Here is a 17,917-nt window from a genome sequence, read left to right as displayed (position 1 = left end):
CCACTGTGTTAACTGTATTCCAGTCTAAAATGGTTTAATGGTTGTTATCCAGTGTATTTAACACTAGACCTAAAAAAGAGAACCTTTGGTTTCATGATAACTTAATTTTAACATGGGTCGTAAAGACCAACAGAAAGGAGAATGTTGAGAACAGCAGTATGTCTGAATACAGGAGCTCTTTGATGGAGGGGTGATGCATCATGGTCAAGACGCTGTGGTACGGTTCTTTTATCATGCGTACCTGCTATATGACTCTCATATAATTTAGCTCTCTGTATGTCCCCTGTAAAATTTTCACCTTGAAGCTTCTGTAAATTTTTCATAGTGGATTTTTCAGCCGCGTGGTGTGGGAGATTGTGTGAGAGGAGTGTGAGACTGGAACACAGAGGGTGGTAGTAGCCTGGCGGGTAACACACTCGCCTATGAACCAGAAGACCATCAAAGTCACAGGTTCAAACCCCACTTACTACCATTGTGTCCCTGATGCTTAACCCTGAGTGTCTCTAGGGCGACTGTCCCTGTAACTACTGATTGTAAGTCGCTCTGGATAAGGGCATTTGAATGCTATAAATGTAACCTGACAAATGCCGTAAATGAGATTCATGGCCCGCATTACCATGAGATGGGCAGTTTCAATGTAGTTCTGCCTACTGGGCTGAAAGACCATTCAGTTATTAATTTTTAAGCTAAAAGTCTATATTTGGTTTGGTATATTTGGAAAGCTTCAAATGTATCCATATCACACCTTTATTGGATAAAGGGGGTTCCTTTTAGTTCCTTGCTAAATGTGGCATCTGTAGTTTTTACAGAGATCATTTCAGCTTTACCCCCACCGGCCACACAGATTTTCAGTGAGTTGATCAGCATGTTTTTTTTTCTTGGTATAACTGAATCATCTGTTGATGCCCCGGGACCAGAGAAACATGCATGGCGATGCATTTTATTTTCCTCCTTATGTAAGTGCCTGTTTCCCGGAAAGAGAAATACCCCAGCACAGAAATTCCTTTCGTTTTATTACCATGCCTTCAGCCAGCAATGATTTTAGTAGCTGATACATCTGTACTGTGGGGAGTAAAATAAGCCGTGAATAATTCTACGACCTGGGCCTTGATTAAATTGAGAGAGCTGAGCAATAGCATCATATGCTGAGAGTGTGTGTCTAAGCATTATAATGTTAACTTTATAATCAGCCCTTTTCGTGTTATTATGACTTCACAGCCCAGAGCATCACAGAAGGCCTGTTTCTTTTTATAGCACTAGTCTGAAATGTGTCTGGTGACGATGGAGAGGGAGGTCAGAGTTGGTGATTAAAGTGTATACACGGCAAGATTAGGGCACTTTTCAGCCTGGGAGAAGTCTAGGTGACTTTGTTTTACTGCAAAATCATTGCTCAATGTGATTTATATGGACAGGACAGGGCATTTCCAGGAGCCTCCACGCAATTGCAGCTGATTGGCCTCTTTCATTGTTATCCCTGTAAAGAGCTCCTTTGCCAATGTAATATCAATTATTCATCAGCTTCTTCACATGCACACGGGAAGGGGAAGAGGTGGTGAATCTAATCAATGTGACAAACAGGAGAGGTCATGGTGAAGGAAATGCAGAGCGTGACCTGGCAGTGGTTGAGTCAGTGACCTGCTGAGTAAGCACCCTTGCTTGGCTCGGGACTTGGGCGGCGGAATGGAAGAACTTGTGCCCTCGCTGGCAAACTCATCAGCCAGTGTTAGCTTCCAGCCTCGCTGCTGTATGATGGGGCGCCCCAGGGTGGGAAATGTTACAAGCGGGACAGGGGTGTGGGTACCAGGCTCATGTTATCTATTGTGGCTGATTCACGATGTGTGCACCTGCACAAGTCTTTAGCTGCCCCTGTGCGAACATGCTGAGGAGCAACGACACCTGTCAGCGTGCATCTATTCCACAAGCCATGAAGGCCTCAAGAGCATTTTTTGAAGTCTGTTCACAATTTCTACCCTTTCTTCCTCTAAAGGGCTTTGTATTTTTTTGTGCAAATTCTTTCTTTCCACTGAGATGTGCTGTGATCATGCACTTATCTATTGTCCGATACACCTGCATATATCCGTAACGTCACCATGAAGGCATATGCCAGGATCTCATTAGAGTAATGCCATCTCCGTAGTCACACCTGTCCCTGAATCATCTGCTCCTTGGGCTTAAAGTAAAGGTAGAGTTACTCAGCTTTAATTCGTTTTGCTGCACCAGAGGCAAAATGCAAATATGAGAAGTGTTCATATTTTTTTTGCCTTTTAATGTCTGCTGAATGATTTATATCTTTTCACCAAAAAAAGGTTCAACATTGCTCTTTGAATTCATATCTGACTCAACTGAATGCAACATAAATGTCAAACTAAAAGCAAGTGGAATTGCTTTTTTCTCCCATTTTCCGGCAAATTCTGATAGTAGATACCTTGAATACAAATATTATTTATATTCAATATATTCATTGTGTGTGTGTGTGTGTGTGTGTGTGTGTGTGTGTGTGTGTGTGTGTGTGTATATATATATATATATATATATATATATAAAACACACACTTAACATACAATCTGCTTTAAGAAATAGGTGTAGAAATGACATTTATATCATCAGTTGTTTTATATGACTGAATATAATTTTTAATCTGATTGTGCACAATGTTTACACTTATTACTTCTCTTTGATACAAGCAGTTCATACAATCAGTATCAATATTATAGTTATAATAATTAAAAATTCACAGCATGTAAATATTAAACCATTAAATATTTCATCATTAATCATCTCGTTTTATTAATCCATAACATGCTTTATGCAGAGAAAGAGTAAATAATTGTAACTAAGTCACTTACTAAGCATAAAAGCTCATTGATTTCAAACAGAATTGTGCTTTATGTGATTTCAATTTCTCTCTACAGTTGAAGTGAATGAACAGTCAGTTTGCTCTGCACCTAACATTAGAAATCATGATCTATTATTCAACTCAACCAGACCCATAAAAGGTCCATATCTACAATTATGCAAGGAACAAGCTGGTGCCAGTTTGCCTAATGCATTTCACACAGCAAATACATTTTTAACAGGCAGTAGAACATCACTACAATATTTATTTACTCATGTGAGGGTAAATCAACTCTCTCCTCTCCTCTGTACATCAAAATGTCAGAGCGCAGCTATGGCGATAAGGGGAGATACAATCAAATGTAAATGTTTCTCATCAAACATATTTATAATATGCCAGCACTGTGATTCATGGCTGAGCCGCTGTAAAAGAGACTACGCTTCTGATGTAGTGTTGCGAGACAGTCTACCACATCCAGTTCCTCTCGTTTACACATTCATCTTCTGTCAGCATAACTATGATGCACCATAATGCATCTGATTAGTCATTTGTCTGCATTCTGTATTTCTTTATCATCATATTAATGGCAATTGTGTATCATAGAGTGGATTGAAATTGTGTAAATAAAATCAGTTTTATAAAAATATGTACAGAAAAAATTATACAGATTTCCCTGTCGACTGTTTCTATAGTAACTTCTAATAATACTATAGTGTTTTCAGAAGATAATTGGATTTTACAGAAAATCCTTTTGTGATGTGCCTTTTGTGATCACAATTCTTGTGATTTATGAGTGTGCATTAGTTCACTGCATTTGCTGTGCTTTTGTGAACATGTTCTGAATTTCTGAATAACACCATCAGATGGTGCTATATGCCAAAACAAGGACAGTAAGCAGCTTCAGGAAACATTCTCCTTCTCTCCCTCATTCGTGCAATCTGCTGTGCCCCATGCTGCCTTTAGCTTATTAGATTCTGAAAAAAACATATCTGAATCTAATTGGAATAATAGAAAAGCATGTATAACATATAATAACATGAAGGTTATTCCAGATTTTATACTTGAGCATCAGTACCTGACAAGGTTTCTGGATATTAGTGCTGCAATTCAGAGTTCCCCAAAGGTCCTCCATTATGAGATAATGTCATGAGAGAATGCTGAATGGGTTGTTTTTAGGATCCCATTCAGCAGAGACTTCCAAAGCTTTGGCCCGCATTGTTCCACTTGAACCAAGAAAGTGCAGCATTTGTATGATTGGCTTATCAGAGCATCCCAGTGCACAGGCTTTAGTGCTGGTCAGGGAGATTCTTGGGTTTGTAAAGAGTTTGTATTTGGAGCAAAGGGAGGAGACAGACTGTCATTTCAATTGTTTAATGATAATTCTGTAATACAGACTACAAATTCTGTCTCTGCTGTTTTAACACGTTAAATGTCATATTAAGTGTAACATTTGTTTTGTGCATATATGGAATTGTTGCATAGCATTGAGGTTAAATGCTTAATTGAAGTGAAAATATGTTTCAGCTGGCAAAATGATTTCATCTAAATTGCTTCAGTGAATACTTTCTCCTGTCTTAAATAAGCATGATCCCATGGCTGAGGAAAAGATGTCGCTGCATTTCAGGTGGGTCAAATATTGGCCTCCATCAATAATAAAATTGGATTTTACGGTGTGAATTGAATTATTAAAACCTGGAAGGATGCTGGAGAATCATCTCCTCAGCAGGAAAACCAGTCTTGTAGACAACCTTTAATCACCATGATCGGAGAACACTTCATTATTTGGTTTGATCACAATCCTAGAAAAGGAGGTTAGCTTGTGAAGCAAAATGATCACCCATCATGTATTGCATCTACTGACCAAGCCTGGGAAAGCAGTGTTGTGATCTGGGATTGCTTCAGTTGGTCATGTCTGGCTTCAGCAACACTATATGGCAATAAAATAAAATTAAATCATCTGAGTACCGGCATATATACCAAATTATCACAATATCCCAATTATTACTTTTTGATGTCATGTGCATGTTTGAAGATGACAATGGACTCTAATTGCTGTAGAATCTAAATAATAGCGTGTGGCAGGGTATGAGTTTCTAAGAAGAATGTATTTGTGACTGAATCTTGTCTGATTTATGTGTGCAGCGTTAAAACCTACCATGTGGTGAGTCTTTGCCTTGGCTCAAGATGCGAGCTCCTGTGGTTTTTAACAAACTCCTTGTCAAGTGGTGGACAAGATAGAAGACAACCTGAAAGGCGAGCGCTCCTGGCCAGCTCTAGATGTCTGAAAGTGGATGACGTGTTGGCTCAGTGGGGGAACGAGAAGGCTGGTGCAAGGTTCCCGTGAAGCAGTCCGCAGGCTGAGCGGCTTCAGAATGCATCACTCTCGCACCACAGACGGCAGAGGCCGATCGAGGGCGGCTGCTATTTGGAGAGGCTCCACCGCCAAAGACAGAGAGAGAGAAAGAGAAATTTGGAGAGATTCAACCATAGAAAACGAACAGGACTGGAGCGAAGGAGACAGTTTTTGATAATGTTATGCTAATGGAGGAAGTCCCCATTCTTCAGATTATATATGGTGCGTTTTGCATTATACTCGTAGCAGGGAGCACTGGCTATCGGCCTGTGTCATTACAATTGCTCACCGAGCATGGCATGCGCCACTCTCATGTTGAAATATGAAATATGGAGGAAGTCCCCATTCTTCAGATCATATATGGTGTAGTTTGCATTACACTCATAGCAGGGAGCACTGACTATCGGCCTGTGTCATTACAATTGCTCACCGAGCATGTTCACGTTGAAATACCTGCATCGGCATTGGTGTAATTAATCAACTCAAGGGCAACCCTCATTACGAGATTACGATGGTGGCCGAGCTTTCCAGGGCTAAGCGTGTGTGAGAGCGCTTGCTTTAAACACATCAATCATTAATTATTTTTTACAGCCGGCCCTGGGCCAAGAACATTCCCTAATACAGAATTTAGTTCCTCAAATCGAGGCCATAAATGAAGGGTGTGGGGCAGGTATGATACATCCAGCTACTGTTTGTGTGTGGGTGCAATAAAATGTGTGTGTAGTTATACTAATGGCATGAAATAATTAGTGCAGATGTCACAAACCAGACAACCTGACAGGCGTATAATACGAGGGCAGTATTTACCAGTCTAGGGACAAGACGAACAGTTGGATCTAAACAGAAAACATGCACTCTCTCTCGCTCTCTCTCTCTCACACACACACACACACACTCTACAGAAGTGGACATCAGACAAGTGTTCCTCTCTATTTACATGTTGTCAACAGGAGTCACTGTATCCATAAGAAAGGGAATTTAAAATGACCCCTTTATATTGACCCCTTTATATTGACACATTTATCATAACACATTTACCTTTAATTTTATTTTAAGTTAATTCCTAAACTATAACATCTTGATCTGTCCAGTGGTAACACCATTGTGCATCATCCATCAGAAATAGAGATGGCAACCTTTGGTCTGACACCTATAATAGGTTTACTCTTCAGGTGTAAAGGGAGGTTCAAATACGCCCCTTCTTATTGATACAGTGACTCCTCTTGACAATGTGTAAATAGACAGAGGTACACTTGTCTGATGTGTGCTATGTCCACTTCTGTAGTGTGTGTGTGTATGTATGTGTGTGTGTGTGTCATGAAAACCATTAAAATAAATTTTTCAAATACTACAGAAAGTATTAAGGGGATATGTGCAAGCAGAAATTACTTGCTTTTTAAAAGAATACAAAGATGCATGTGAAGAAATTACATTCAAGGTTAAAGGATGTTGACAATAATGTGTTAAATCACCGGTGAAACTGATATCAAATAGAATTATTAATGTTGTGCCCTTTAAGGTTGCAGCAAGCACCTTATATTGCACATTTTGATTGCATAAAATGTGGACAAGTGCACAAATATCAGCCAATCATTTATCTGCATTAAAGCACATTAAGTGAGCCAAGAGAGAAGAATTGGTTTCCTGTTTTGACATTTTCAAACATTTCACATAAAATATTGCTGAAGACTGTGTGTGTCTTTAAAGCCACTGTTTGATGCACTCTACTCAAAGTGTTTCAGAATGGCTCAGAATTCCCGAACTGAGGAAAGCTGTTACATTTGAAGAGTGAATATGTGCACCACTGATCACAGCACATTTATCTCCTGCTGCACATTTTACTTTGAGTAAAGTCAGAAATTCCGTGGATGCATTATGCAGACATTTACACACGAGGTAGAGCAGATGTGACCATTTTCAGCCTCTTGAGGGACATTTCTCGCATGCTTTTCATTTTGACAGTCCTACAAGATCTTGTTCAAAGCCAGCAAATCCCTGTGCACCATTTTCAGTGAAATTAAGTGGCAATATTTCCTTTACTTGTCTTTGCTGCTTTTACATAAAGGCCACCTAAACCTTAGTTAATCAGGCCCCGAGGGTGCAGCTGAACCCTGACATTTCCTTTTTCACTCACATTGCTGCTGACTTGTCAAAAACAGGGGGTGTGCCCTTCATGCAGATCAGAAAAGAACAACAATTTGAGATATTTGTGGAGCACTGGGGCAACACAGAGACATCTTTCTTGAAAAAAAAGTGTTCGGAGCAGAACTACTGGAACTATATTCTTACTTTTTGCACTTCCTGCCTTGTGCGGATCATTTTTGCTTGTTGATGAGAAACTTGATTATGTTGTTCCTTGGGACATGTGGCATGTCTAAAGCCATAAAACAACCTCTTGTTCCTGCATATTAAAAGTGTCCTAATATATTTTTTATATTCCTGCACCATATCTACTTGTTATTGCATTGACTGTGATTATAAAAAACATGTAAAAAACATGTATTGTACATTCATAGATTTTATTGAAAATGTGTTTTTTTAATCCAGTAAATTCGTTAGGCCGCCAGGGTCAGTGGGTGTGATCACCGGTCCCGGGGCACTGAGTGCAGGCCACGCCCCCTCCTGATCCCCTCACCTGTTTCCTTTCCTTTAATAGACGGTCTTGCTGTTCTGTCACATGTTGTCTGTCTGTGCTGTGGCCACAGGGACGTGTTGGCACGGACTTCCATGTGAATTCCAGCCGTTTGGCCACAGGCAGGTCCCAGAGCAGTCCTCATCAGCATTTGGTCGGAGTCATGGCCTGAGGTTCCAATGTTTGTATTAAGGGTTTTGATGTTTTGTGTTTTCAGAGGTGGGGGTGTGTGGAGTGTGAGCTTTCCCTTTTCCTGTTCCCTCTTCCCCTTCCCCAAAGTAGATTCCTTTATGTTTGTTTGTCCCGTAATTCAATAAAACTGTTTTTTGGTGACTTACCTGTGCCTGGGTATCCCCTTTCCTTGTGGGGAGACTAGTGGAGACTCTGCTTTGCATTGTGTAAAGACACGTAAACATTATAAAAATCAATGTAATATGATTGGTATGTTATGTAATATAACACTTTTTAACCCATCACCCTGAGTGAGCGGTGGGCAGCCATGACAGGCGCCCGGGGAGCAGTGTGTGGGGACGGTGCTTTGCTCAGTGGCTTTTGCTCAGTAAAGCACCGTCCCCACACACTGCTCCCCGGGTGCCTGTCATGGCTGCCCACCGCTCACTCAGGGTGATGGGTTAAATGCAGAGGACAAATTTCACTTTGTGCACCGTGCTGTGCTGCTGTGTATCACAAGTGACAATCACTTCACTTTATTTTTATTTTTGATGTAGGGTGTGGTCAGTGCTGATTTGTGTGTATGTCAGAAGACAAGCAATGACAAAGAGGCAACAGACACGTTTTGGGACAGAGGCTTAGGCACCGGCATCTTTATGTAAATGGAAGGAAGACCCTCAGGGTTGTTACTGGCAAAAAAGAGCTACTGCTAAGGAATGATGCAATCTGAATGGAACATGATTTTAAAATATATTTGAGAATCTGCAGGGTATAAATAAAAGAAAAGAAAGAATTGATGAAAAGTTTTTGTGACAATGATTTCAGCATCCTCACCGAAGAAATTCTAACAGATGGTTAAGGGGCTTCTTAGGTAATAGAGGGGATTATGGTGCAAATGATGCAGATGCAATCTCATCAACGCATTTAGCTACTTGACATACAACCTAATGACATATCATTACGTCTTTCCCACCACATTTAGTTTTTTTATTGTTGCAATTTGCCTCACATATAGCTAGAGGTGTGAATCTTCACCTGTCTCATGGTTTGATTCAATTATGATTATCTCAATGATTTGATTTCTCTCAGTGCACCATAGACATCTGCATCTTGTGAGAATATAACAAGTCTTTAAAAACGAAATATTTTACAGTGCAGTGATAAACATAATCAAATGTGATTTGCATGGCCTTAACACCCATAGCCTTAGCCCAGCCCAGTTTTACTTTTGGAAGTCATAGTGATTGTTTTTTTGTCATTGTGATACACAGCAAGCAAAGTGCATGGTGCACACAGCGAAATATGTCCTCTGCATTTAACCCATAACCCTTAGTAAGCAGTGGTTAGCCATGAAAGGCGCCCAGGGGGCAGTGTGTGGTGATGGTACTAAATACAGACATATTTGCTGTATACGTTTGTGTCCTTAAAGATACAGTAATATTCCTCTTGCCTCTTTCGCACCTGCATTCTCTGAGCTTCATGACAGAGGGACGCCGCCACCTTCTGGAGCTGCGGGACTCCTGCTCTTCTTCCTGTAATCCTCCAGTAGATTTCAGTCCATTCCTAGAAAAAGAACAGGCAACCTTAGCCTTGTGATTGTGCTGAAGCAATTATTTCTAGTGCTCCAAAGACAAAATTATATCTGTATATACCTGTATATACCAAAATTATATCTGTTTAAACCTCATGAAGTGCACAAAATCTCAGATAGAGATCTCTACTCAAGCAACTTTTTTAAATCATTAGCTATTGCAGGCAAAATGCAGTGCCAAGAGTTAAGACAGTGTCCAACTCTGGAGTGTTGCCCTAATGGCTGTCTCAAATGAAGAGGCTTAAAAAATATGCCAAGTCTCAGAATCTCAGTTGAATGTATCTCAGCATGAATCTCAGCATCAATGTATGAGTCTACACACTGCTGGGCTCAAATCCCAACCTGAAAATGAAGTGATTGTCATTGTGATACACAGCAGCACAGCACACGTGCACGCAGTGAAATGTGTCCTCTGCTTTTAACCATCACCCTTAGTGAGCATTGGGCTGCCATGACAGGCGCCTGGGGAGCAGTGTGTGGGGACGGTGCTTTGCTCAGTGGCACCTCAGTGCTGGCAACCTTCTGAATACAGGACCACTTTCTTAACCGCTAGGCCACCACTGCCCCGACAGCCCCGACCTGGTGGGCCCTGGTGTGCTTTAGCATCCTCTCACAAATAAAGGTCTGATGAAGTATCTTGGTGTGTGGATATTACAGCTAATTGATCACATATCATGATCAAGAAATTGATAGTGATTATTGTACAAGTTGTGAAAATACTATTTGAGCAGCCTGCATGGTTTAAGTTCTTCTGCATATGAATGTTACATTACAGTGGATACATTTCATGAAAAACAATGAGATTTATGCTTGCATGCGTTCACCCTCTGATGGACTGGTGCCTTGTTTCGGCTGAAGATTGTTGGGACATAGAATGGACACGTGCCAACTATACCCCCATCGACACGCTCCCCCTCGCCGGAGTATTAGGGTTTCTGTCTGTGTCAGTGTGACATGTTGTCTGTATCCGTGGATGCCCTGGCTAAATCCCAATCGTGTAGTGTGCACTTGGCGGTACCTATTTCACTCTTCTGGGTTGTGGGTTCCCTATTGTGTTCCCTTCCCAGGTCCCATCAGCATGAATAGGCATCCTCCCCGGTGTGATGAGCATTGTGTGTTCATCCTTCATAGATCCCATGAGATCCGGAGTCTACAGACCCGTCCTTCAACACTCATATTGAGGTTTCCCTGTGTGTTTCATAATGGATTGTGCTGTACTAGAGTTTTTCTGCTCTTTGTGTCATACAGGAGAGTGAGTAAGCCGCAGGAGAGTGCTGGGCTGCGTGTGTGCGGAGGACTTATATCCTCACCAATGAAGGCACCAGATTTGTGGAGTCTGACTGACACTCATCTGAGCACAGAAGGACATTGTTCAGTGCTAAGTGTGGCGGATCATTTTCCCGTTTTTCTACGTCTTCAATAAACACTGTTCCTTTTTTCAAGACCGTTGATGATCATTCATCACTCCCCTCCTTGGTCGTGACAAGTGAATTAAGATGTCCGTGGTAACTGTAAAACTAGAGCTTTCCTGCTGGTTATTTTGATGAAACGCCGTGGTCACAGTTTTCTCACCGATGTACAAGCTATGTGGTTGAGACTTCTTTTGTGGATTAGATGTGGAATAAATAATTGATCGATGTGGGATGGGAAATTGGTGCTGGGACAGGAGTCTGTAGCTTCACTGAGTCATCTGGACAAAAATGACTACAGGCATGTGCAGGCGCCTTAGCACATGCCAACAGCTTGAGGCTTTTGTTCTGTTCAAAACAAAAAGAATAAAATGTTTTTTGAGTTTTTGTCTTCTGGTCAATGATGTACTCTGTTGCTGCATAATTATTTATGGAAAAAGAGTAGCATAACATTCGCAGTAATCTGCATTTTATCATGCTGAGTTTATTGCAATAACGGTCTAGACATACATGATAAACCAGAATTGGTGACTTCTTGCAAGAAATGGAAGCATTCCCACAAACATGTTTTCCTAACCTATGGATTAGTTTTTATTTTATTGCATTCATTACAGTAAACATTAAAGCCATCTAAGGAAATGGATCTGAGTTGGCTGATTCCAATTACTTAATGTTTCTTAATAATATGCTTTTTTACAACATTTTGCAAGCATTACCATAACCATGTCTAGAGAAAACATAAAAGAGACAAAGTTCAGGGTTTAAAGCACATGAATTTGTTGGAAAATCAAAATTAAAAAAAAGGAACAAATACGGCAATATCTGGGGAAAAAAGTAAAGTAAGAGTAATTCTTAGTCATGCAGGGAGCCATATAGGACAATCAGACAAAGAAACGTTGTTTCATTTCGCTCTGTACTGTCTAACTCGTATGTACTGAAGCTGAAATGACAATAAATCTTCAATCTTCAAATATCTTCAAAAATCTTCAAATAAGATCTAGCATGAGGGGAAGAAAATCAGAAGGATTTTACACCAACCAAGACAAGTGTGTCTAAGTGAGCCCCTTTTATATCCTCACCCTTATACAGGTGTAATCAATAATTATTTAACCGCTACTCTGGATAAGGGTGTCTGATAAATGCTGTAAATGCTGTAAATGTAAATACTTCCAGTCCTGCCCGTTCACTGACAGGTGACCTGAAGGGGCATAAGGGGTCGTCACAAAACAAAGCTTGAATAAAGACTGGATTTGAGCAATATCTTAATAAACTGCTTTAAAACTGAATTTAAATAATAAATAATACAGTTATCAGTGTTAACATTGGATATTCTATGGAGCAGATAACCCACCCTGCCTCATGCACATATATCAGTCAACAGGAAAGCAAACTCGTTTAGGATGCTTGCAAAAGCCCAACGGAGAGTCCATGGCACTGGAGTCTTGGCACAAACCAACTCTGGTGACACGTCCTGGTACAAAAAAATCAATGTGAATATCTTATAACTTGCATTCTACAACCTCTTTTTACTACGTGTCAGGTATTCACAGCTTTCCCATAGACCAGTCGCTTCGAGTGGATGTGCCAGAGTCTGTCTGTCACTGTGTCTGTATGTCTGTCTTTGCTACAGGATCTGTGACTCAGTCCCTCACTTTCTGTCTCTGGCATTATGCTGAGAAGTTGATTTGTCATCAGCAGGCCTGACTATTTTTATGTCTGTCTGCTGATTTACTCATATTACACATTTATTTTACCCAGTGTTGACTGCTGCACAGGAGACTGGTGCTCAGGTCAGATAAAGCCCTCTTGTTCCTTCTGTGGACTTTTTGAGTAACAACAAGCCAGCATCACAAGTCCTTCCCACATTCAAATCACAGAAAAATCGACCTACAAAGCATTCCCTCATTCACCCACACTGGTGAACATGGAACACAATCTATTGAAACAAAAACAACATTTCTGCTGGTGAGGACGACAGTTTATCACCATGGGATGTCATCACTCGTGGCTGATCTGTAGGTTACATTTATACTGAAATAACAAGTTAGGATGTGTCATGCTCTCAAATACAATTGCTTGCATCTAATGCTGTACAAAAGCAATGTTACTGAGTGATATTTAAAAAAACGAAGGAATGACAAACTGTGCCTGGGCTGGAATATTAACAGGAAAAACAAATAGCCCAAACAGCTCTACCTTCATTATCAGGTTTGAAGAAACTGCAGAAAAAAAACAAAACAAAACAAAACAAAAAACGAATATTCACATGACCCATAATAATCGCCAGACTGTCATGCCACCAGATGTTAGAAAAATACAAAGAAGCAGAAGCAGCTAAAAGTACATTAATGAACCTTAGTAGAAGATTTACTGATTGCCTGTTGTGTTTATTATAGTGACAATCCATTTTGCAATAAACTGTATTGGGCTGTTTATCATCTTTGTTAATGCAAAAATCTGAAAAGCAGACTGTAGCACAAATGGGAGTTCTGAAGAAAGTTGAAGAAGTGTTTTGCGGTTGATTTGAGTGTTTTTAAGTAAGACTCATTGACATTGATTGGCTGATCCTTATTCACATTCGCTGGAAAACACCTCACTACTGCACACACTGCTTGAATAATACATTCATATGCCAAGAGATGCTTTTAGGTTGCATGGGAAGCCTCTGTGCCCCTGGGCTCACCCGAGTATCACTCATTCGCATGAATGTTGGGTCCTGCTTATTATCGCTTATTAAAACATCAGTTCTTTTACTCAGTGTCAAGCGTTTGCACCTCTCTCTCCTCAACCCAACATGGCATGACATTGCCTTTGCAGATATGTTGCTAGGCAACTGTAAACTGTTAATGAACTACATTTGAAGTAGTTGGTGTTCAATATTATTATTACTGGTAAATGAAAAGATTAATTGGATATTAGCAGACCTAATCATGCTGCTATAACAACTGTTTGACAAAAAGTAATAAGCTACTTGTGACTGCACATAACAATGACTTCATCACAGCTGACCATGAAAAAAACATGTGACGCACAGCTTCTCAGCCCCTAAATAAGTTTGAAAGAAAAAGAAGTTCCACTTACTGTCTCACAGCAATTACTGTATTTAATAGAATGTTGGAATGGAACATTACATTAACAGAAGAATTTTTATTACCCACACTCTTCCCAATACTGTAATTTATTTTACATTTAGTTTTGCCTTAAAAAAAAATATATATAGTCTAGCCTTTTGTAGTTTGCTGCTGGAATTGCTAATTATTTGCACTTTGCTAATAAAATCCAGTTTGTACCTGGACAGCAATTTACCTGGACCTGGCTACTATTTATTATTTGACTGAATCTGAGGGCTTTGTATTTCCCCTTGCCAAAGGTTAATGCTGGAGAGAAAAGCAGCCATAGCGGCCATAGACCTTGACTTGATGGTTGCCATCCTCAGTTGAGTAATTTCTAAAGTTCATATATAGGAGGAAGATATTTTACCTTAGGAAAGGTACACCCTCTGCATGCAGGGCACGGAAATTAGATTTAGACTCCCTCTGTGGTAATCGGAAGTTGAATGGCCTCATAACTCAACTACTAGGAGGTCAGTTGTCTCTGTCTGAACAGCTGCAGAGCCTTAAAGCCTGAAGTCAGAGATTGTTCAAATGTTACACAAAATAATCAGATTTACATGTTGAACTGTGGACGTGGTCAATAGTAACATGAGTTTCAAATCAGATGGCTGCTCATCTTCACAGCAGAATAGAAATGGAAAGTGTTCTCCTTGCCGTTGGATGACTGGATGATTGTACTCTTTTTTTTTTAAGTGTTTGTGATTTTGCATCAAATTCCAGGTGCGTTTGGTTCAGATATCTGTGAAAAATAAGCATTCCGTTTATGCCAGTAATGTTTTATGTGGGACACCCCACCTCTTTGCTGTGATTGCCCCAGGGTTCCTGTGTGTGTGTGTGTGTGTGTGTGTGTGCGTGTGTGTGTATATATATATGCACTGACATGGCCATTATCAGAATTGAATGGCATGGAATGTTATCACAGTGAATATCAGCATCACAGACGACTCATCTTTTTTTTTATTTATAACAGCATCTTATTAATGCAATTACTAAATTAAAAAATACATTGAATGTATGAAAGCAATGAAATATTTCCCCATATTGTTGGTGTTGTTGCTATGCAACGCCATTCAGTCCACATTCAGGTTCCATGTGACTATGTTGCAACAGTAAACCAGCTGAATATGGAATGATGCGCTAAGAGTGCTTTGTATGATTTATTAGAACTATAGTATACAGTGTAGTATATATATATACTACACTGGACATGATCTGAACATGCACAATGCAAGGTTTGCGAACCAGAGGTGTATTTCATCAACTGTTACCACTTATTTGAAATAAAAATGTAAATTTTCTATATGTTTGTCTGTGTGCATCTGTGTGACACCATTTGCATGATTTGTATTAGTTTACTGAAGCTACATCTGAAGCTGATGTTAACCTCATTTCATTAGTGTCAGGGAGGCTCTGTGCAGTAGCCAATCTGGTGATGTCTGTGTATATTGAGCAAGTACAATATTTACTTTGCTATTTGACTTGGAGAAGCAGTTTTCATCATCTTTGATGAGAAGCGGGGGTAATCTGAAATTTTTGTACTGTGTGCCATGAAGATGGTTTCACGTAGGAGTCTGGCCCATAAAATGAATGTTTCTGAGAGAAATAGATCTATCAGGTTCTCTGGGGTGGGATGGGAGGCAATGGCATATTGTCAGAGTGAGCACCATCTCAGCAAAGTGGTTATTAGATGTTTTGCGTTGTGGCGCCTTAGGCCCTGAATGTAGGACTCCATTTAACCCAGGAAAAAGTATCAATCAGGAGAAAAGCCCGCGCTGGCTGCTTAGTATTTGTCTGTGAAAGTTTTCCAACAAGTTGATGGTTGTGTGATGGTTTTTATTTAGGCAGTATTTACTGTTTATGTAACTGATTTGGTTTAATTATGAGTACATGTATGGAAATATTCTCATTTATCAGCATTTATCATATTTTCTATCATCATTACCCATGTGATAAATCGGAGTAATAAATATTCTGAGCATATTCTGAACTAGTCAAATAGTAATCCCAGGAATGGGGGATGTGTTATCTGCTCATATTAATTATTAGTTAAGTGAATTGGTTTATGTGGAGCAGAGTGAAGAAGAGTTCTTAAGAACCTGTAGCTGTTCTGAATTCCATATAAAGTGCAATAAAAGTGAACACAATGTCAGTACCAAGAGATACAGTCACGTGTATCCCCAGTCGCTGGGGTAAATGTCTTTTATTAAGGAGTTTACTTATTTTAGCTAGCTTTAAAACTATATCATATACTGGTAATTCTAGTGCTAGGTCATAAGGAACAAAGGAATATAACCATGGTAGTAGCCTAGTGGGTAACACACTCGCCTGTGAACCAGAAGACCCGGGTTCGAATCCCACTTACTACCATTGTGTCCCTAAGCAAGACACTTAACCCTAAGTTGCTCCAGGGGGGGGACTGTCCCTGTAACTACTGATTGTAAGTCGCTCTGGATAAGGGCGTCTGATAAATGCTGTAAATGTATTAAAAGATCATAAAGCCTGGTGCTGGATTATTATGTCATCTTAATGTTTTGGATTAACCTTCTGTCGCAACACAATCATCCTCACCTTCTTAGGTCTTCTAGTAAAAAGAAATTACTGAGATCCAGAGGAACCCAGAGGAAACCCGAACCAACACAGGAAGAGCATGCAAGCTCACTCAAACACAAGGTGGTCTGAACTAGGATTCAAACTCTACCCGCTGTGCAACCATAGGCAGTTGCAATTACAAAATGCTTTTGTGTTAGTGAGACAGCCAAACCCAAGTTTCTTTGATATCTAAACAGAACCTCTAACATGATGTAATGTAAAACTTTATACTTTTTTGCCGCATTCCACCTATACATACATAAACAGACCAGTGCATGAGATTACTTAAATTCCCCTACAATAAAATATACTTAGAGTACATTATTTGCTTTAGTCTGAGGTAGTTTAACAAAACCATGTTGTATGTTTTAATGTATGCGCCAACTCATGCAACATATACATTTTGTAAATGTATTCATCCATGGGGTGTGAAGAACAATCTAAAAATTTCCAACAGAGACATAAATCTGTCCTCTTTCAGGTCATTTACATGCAGTGGGGCTAGACCGGTCTTGATGTCTGGAGAGAGTATATTCGGATTGACAGCTCCTCCATTTTGACTGTCACTGTTAATCATGGAGGGCCATTGCGTGAGCTTTTTCTGACCAACCTTGATTCAGTATGGCAGGGCGCCTTTAATCCTGTCTTAGAAAAAAAAAATTAAATAACAGGCAGGATCCTATTATGTATGCACCCCATCAAAATTGGCCTGATGAGCGGCTGTCCATATGCTCTACAATAGAGATTATTCATGGCCAAAAAATCTAATTGATATTCTAGCCTTTCACCTGAACGGCTTTATGCGTTCTGTGTGTGCAGATGAGGTGAAATGTTTTTTTTTTTTTGCGTGACCATTTTCAAACCTTCCGTTTATGTAATTTTCTGCAAAGCAAGTGCCTAGTGACACTCAGCTCAGCCGATGGCCATATGCAGGGAGCGAGAGCTGTCACTCTCTAAGCTCACAGCTGAAGAGAGAGACGCCGACGCAGTTGTCAACACGGGAAGTTGTCCATGTTAGGATGTGATGTCAGCATGATGTCACCTTAATAGCTTTTCCCTCCTTTTTCCTCGTATATTTCCCTTTTTTTTACAGACCTGGGGATTCTGATTGAAAAAAAAAACAAGATGTGAGGTTACCTGTCTGTTCTTTAGGGGCTGAACGAACACCGCCGTCTGTATGAGGGAAAGAGAGAGGTAGTGAGAGTGTGGATGTGGGAGGGAGA

At 40.1% G+C, this 17,917-nt stretch overlaps 1 protein-coding gene and 2 long non-coding RNA genes across 5 annotated transcripts in view; 1 reads left to right on the top strand and 2 right to left on the bottom strand.

Moving 5' to 3' along the window:
- Window positions 1-17,917, top strand: part of dlgap2a (discs, large (Drosophila) homolog-associated protein 2a) — a 140,961-nt gene that overhangs the window by 24,603 nt on the left and 98,441 nt on the right. The window lies entirely within an intron of this gene.
- Window positions 2,944-8,367, bottom strand: LOC114785164 (uncharacterized). The gene is made up of 3 exons (XR_003749020.1): window positions 7,825-8,367; window positions 4,992-5,270; window positions 2,944-4,763 (listed from the first exon to the last, which is right to left on the bottom strand). It is a non-coding gene; the product is annotated as an uncharacterized LOC114785164 (long non-coding RNA).
- Window positions 8,471-17,862, bottom strand: LOC114785166 (uncharacterized). The gene is made up of 3 exons (XR_003749021.1): window positions 17,832-17,862; window positions 11,156-11,340; window positions 8,471-9,555 (listed from the first exon to the last, which is right to left on the bottom strand). It is a non-coding gene; the product is annotated as an uncharacterized LOC114785166 (long non-coding RNA).

Source organism: Denticeps clupeoides, chromosome 1, assembly GCF_900700375.1.
Source record: "Denticeps clupeoides chromosome 1, fDenClu1.1, whole genome shotgun sequence".
NCBI classification, from domain to species: domain Eukaryota; kingdom Metazoa; phylum Chordata; class Actinopteri; order Clupeiformes; family Denticipitidae; genus Denticeps; species Denticeps clupeoides.
Note: the sequence above shows the minus strand (reverse complement) of the source record. Positions and strands in the feature narration are given on the sequence as shown.